Source organism: Pseudophryne corroboree, chromosome 8, assembly GCF_028390025.1.
Source record: "Pseudophryne corroboree isolate aPseCor3 chromosome 8, aPseCor3.hap2, whole genome shotgun sequence".
Classification (NCBI taxonomy): Eukaryota; Metazoa; Chordata; class Amphibia; order Anura; family Myobatrachidae; genus Pseudophryne; species Pseudophryne corroboree.
In genome coordinates, this window is record NC_086451.1 from 178,566,783 (window position 1) to 178,571,523 (window position 4,741).

The window sequence follows — 4,741 nt, forward strand, 5'->3', positions numbered from 1 at the left end:
CGCGTGATCAAATGTGAATAAAATTGCAGTACTGTGTGGCGGAATTTTAATTGGGGGTACTATTGTGTGGACATGCCCATTGCCAGCAAAAACACACCCCTTTTTGGACTGTGCGCCAAATGTGCGAACTGTTCCTGTTTAAAATATAGGGGGTACAAACACCAAAATAAGTACTGTTATGGGTGAGGGTTGATGGTGCTGGGAAAGAGGTGCAAGGTCAGAGGCGGAACCAGCGGTGGTGCTAGGGGGGCACCAGGCAAAATCTTGCATAGGGCATCCTATTGGTTAGGGCCAGCTCTGCCAAAGGGCCTTGTGGGGGAAATGTCTTCAGTAAAAGCATTCCCTGTGTGTGTGGTGTGTCGGTACGCGTGTGTCGACATGTCTGAGGAAGAAGGCTATATTAGAGAGGAGCGGGAGCAAATGAATGTGGTGTCTCCGCCGACACCTGATTGGATGGATATGTGGAATGTTTTAAATGCTAGTGTAAACTCATTGCACAAAAGATTAGACAAGGCTGAAGCTTTGGGACAGTCAGGGTCTCAACCCATGCCTGATCCTATGTCGCAGGGACTGTCAGGGTCTCATAAGTGCCCACTATCCAGATTGTTGACACAGATACCGACACGGATTCTGACTCCAGTGTCGATTACGATGATGCAAAGTTACAGCCAAAATTGGCAAAATACATTTGATATATGATTATGGCAATAAAAGATGTTTTGCACATCACAGAGGAACCCCCTATCCCTGACAAGAGGGTACATATGTACAAGGGAAAGAAGCCTGAGGTAACCTTTTCCCCTCACACGAGCTGAACGAGTTATGTGAAAAAGCTTGGGAATCTCCTGCAGATTTCCAAAAGGATTCTTATGGCGTATCCTTTCCCATCAACGGATAGGTTACGATGGGAATCCTCCCCTTGGGTGGACAAAGCATTAACACGCTTATCCAAGAAGTTAGCCCTCCCGTCCCAGGATACGGCTACCCTCAAAGAGTCTGCTGACCGCAAACAGGAGATTACCCTGAAGTCCATTTATACACATTCAGGTACCTTACTCAGACCGGCAATTGCGTCGGCCTGGGTGTGTATGTGTAGTGCTGTAGCGGCATGGACGGATACCCTAGATAAGGATACTATTTTATTGCCCCTGAGGCATATAAGAGATGCTGTCCTATATATGTGTGTATGCAAACTACAGGTGGTGCTGCATGGCTCACACCCTTTTACTTGTCTTGTAGAGCAACTCTGGAGCTGTTACTGGGTCCAGCTGCTGCAAGAAATCAGCTTGAATGCTTCAGGGGCTGGGGCATGGCCAACATGAGCCCCACACTGATGGGGGTGTATAAAGCGATCTAGGGGTCATCCAAGCGCAACCCCACAAAGGCCGCCATGCCCTGCGTGACCATTTTCTCTTTTCATATGCAGACGAGGGTTGCAGCCAACTATACCCATTGCTTGGATGACATCACCATATGCGAATCCATCTGCTGCAGGCCTTCCCCCAGGAATGCTTGCACTAGTTGTTGCATTTGGTTTGTTGTTTGGGGGGTGCTTCAGTATTAGGCAGCCTTCTGCCCTCACACATTCATCTGAAAATGTGTTCTCCCTGCAGTTGTTGTCCCCAGATGAGAGTTCCCTTGTGCTGCCTCAGTTGAATCTCCTTTACTTGACGGAGGTGTGCCTGAGCAGCGGCCCTCCCCAGCCCTATCTCAAATCATACTTATTTTGCTTAGGTGATACCATGGTCATGAAGATTGTTTTCCCAGGGTGAGGTTCATTCATTGCATTCTGGGTATGCTGACCTCTGTGATTTCCCCAAATGTGGGAATCTCGACTGCATAATTTGTGGTAGGGGGGGGGACTGCATTTGTGCTTTCCCCTGGTTGGCTCTGGTATAATTTAGATCTCATTGTCTCAGGTCTCTCTCCCGCCTAGTTTGCTGTCTGTTTCCACTTCTCTTTTCTTGAGCCCCTCCCTTCTATGCCCTTGCGCACTATCCTGACTTCTCCCGTCTGCTTACTTTGTGCCTTCCAACGCACAATGCGAACTACAGGTGGTGTTGCAGGGCCCACACCCTTTTATTTGCATTACAGAGCAGCTCTGGAGCTGTTACAGTGCCCAGCTGCTGCAAGAAATCAGCTTGAATGCTTCAGGGGCTGGGGCATGGCCAACATGAGCCCCACACCAAAGGAGGGTGGGGGGTGTTCAATGCGAACTAGGGGTCATCCAAGCGCCCCTTTTCTCTTTTCATATGCAGATGAGGGTTCCAGCCAACTTTGGCCCACTGCTTGGATGACATCACCGTATGCAAATCCGTCTGCTGCAGACCTTTCCCCAGGAATGCTTGTACTAGTTGTTGCATATGGTTTGATGTTTGAGGGTGCTTCAGTATTAGGCAGCCTTCCGCCCTCTCATTTTCATCTGAAAAGATGTGGTCTCCCTGCAGTTGTTGTCCCCAGACAAGAGTTCCCTTGTGCTTCCTCAGTTGAATCTCCTTAACTTGACGGGGGTGTGCTCGAGCAGCCGCCCTCCACAGCCCTATCCCAACACATGCTTTTCTTGCGTATGAGATCTCTTGATCATGAAGATAGTTCTCACAGGGTGAGGTTCATCCATTACATTTTAAAGTAGGAAGGTACAAATTACATATTCAAATTACATATATGTGCTGGATTCAAATGTTTTCCCCCCTTCCTTTCTCAATTGTGCCCATCAGCAGCTATTCTAATGTTGCTGCCAATGGGTGTGACACATTCATTTCTTCTGTGGGGTACACTGGACTCCACAAGGATTCACATTGGGGTGTAGAGTAGGATCTTGATCTGAGGCACCAACAGGCTCAAAGCTTTTGACTGTTCCCAAGATGCTCAGCGCCCCCTGCTCTATAACCTCGCTTCCATGAACAGGGAGCTCAGTTTGTAGTTGGTGCCTTCAGTAGCAGGCCACTTAACAGGGGGCTGCCTCAGGCAGCCTATTCTTAGCTATTAATTTTGACAAGAAAAGAAGAACTTTTTTTTATAAGAATCTACAAGGGCTGCAGCAGGTTAGGTCTAATAGACATCTTTACTGCAGCTCCATCACTCCCAGCGGCGCAGTATACTCCCGTGCCCTGGTTGCTGGGTCACTGCAGCGGAGGCTCCGGTTTCTTCCTAAGGTCAGTCACACACACACCGCCCTCCGGGATCACGAGGCCGCTGATGAAAGGGAGGTAAGGGACTTCTGTGCCCACACTATACCGTGATCCAGCGTGGCTGTAGGGGGTGGGCCATGTGCGCACTGGCGTGGACACTGATTACTGGGCAGCCGCTCCACTAGCCACCAGGGACAGTTAAGGAGCACAGCTCTGGGGGGTTTTTCTCTTATATTAACCCCATTTTGTACTACCCGCAGTGCATTGTGATAGGTAATAGAGCCTGATTCAGGTTGGATTGCAATCGCAATAAGCAATCCAACTGCAAAAATTGCTAAGAGCATACGCATGCGCCTGCATTTTCTGCGGCACCCCGCAGATAATGCGATCGCTTCTGACTGTCAATCGGTGCTGGGGGGGGGGGTCAGCAACAATCCATTTCCAAGTCGGAGATGGAGCGGTGCATGGGCAGGGCTACAAAATGGGGTCGGCAACGGAGAAACAGGAGGCGTGGTCAGAGCTGCTGCATGACATCACATGCAGCAGCTGCGATCACAAAAATGGTGGCGGCTTCCTGCGCACACATACAGTCTGCACCAACAGGAGGCTAACCCATTTTTTATGATCACGCTGAACTGCACTGAGACTGCAATTTCAGCGTGGTCAAGAAGGGAGGCGGCATGCTGGGTGGCCCCAGCATGCGAACCAAAGGATTGCAAATTCTGTTACTTAGCAGAATTTGCAATCCTTACTGAATTAGGCCCATTGATTACAAAATGTATTTGTAAATATTTGAAGTTTTTCTTCAGGGACTAACACAAAAGATGCTTGGGGCTACTAACACATGGGTAAGCCACGTAAAGCTTCACATGGGTCAGTGGCATCACAACGGGGTTGCTGCCACACCCGAGTGTCACCCGCCAAGGGGGGTGACACCAAAGTGCCGGCTCCTCTTCAGTGACAGAATATGGGTGTTTCACTGTAACATTACGTGCAACACCCAGTTTCTGTCACTGTGCAGGAGCCAGCACCACTCGCACACTAGTCCCCGGGTGCAGCACTCAACCCCCGGGATACCCGGAGCAACAAAATGGAGATTCAGGAAAACAGGCCACACCCCTACTTATGAGACCATGCCTCCTTTTTACCATTGCGCTGCTTATCTGCGCGCACTGCATTACAATCTCCCTCGCTGCCTCTCTGGGTGTCACCAATGATAGTGACACCTTTGCCATGCTTGTAGCAGCTGGTCCTAAGATCTACACCTCCAGCCCTGAGTGTTTGCCCTTGAGACTTGTTGATCATCATAGCGAAGCAGATTCTTACAGAAAACTGCAGGGGCTTAGATTGAAAAGAAAAACATTGACGAACCCATCATTTCAGCAACAGGGTCTGCCACACGGCTGACTGAAATGACTGGTTGGTTTGGGCCCCCACCAAAAAAGAAGCACTCAATCTCTCCTTGCACAAACTGGCTCTACAGAGGCAAGATGTCCACCTCATCATCCTCCGATTCCTCACCCCTTTCACTGTGTACATCGCCCCCCTCACATATTATTAATTCGTCCCCACTGGAATCCACCATCTCAGATCCCTGTGTACTTTCTGGA

General features: G+C 49.5%; 1 non-coding gene across 1 annotated transcript; it reads left to right on the forward strand.

The window, feature by feature from the left end:
* Nucleotides 1-1,717: 1,717 nt before the first annotated feature.
* Nucleotides 1,718-1,883, forward strand: LOC134951001 (U1 spliceosomal RNA). The gene has a single exon (XR_010183819.1). It is a non-coding gene; the product is annotated as a U1 spliceosomal RNA (small nuclear RNA).
* The last annotated feature ends 2,858 nt before the right edge of the window (nucleotides 1,884-4,741 follow it).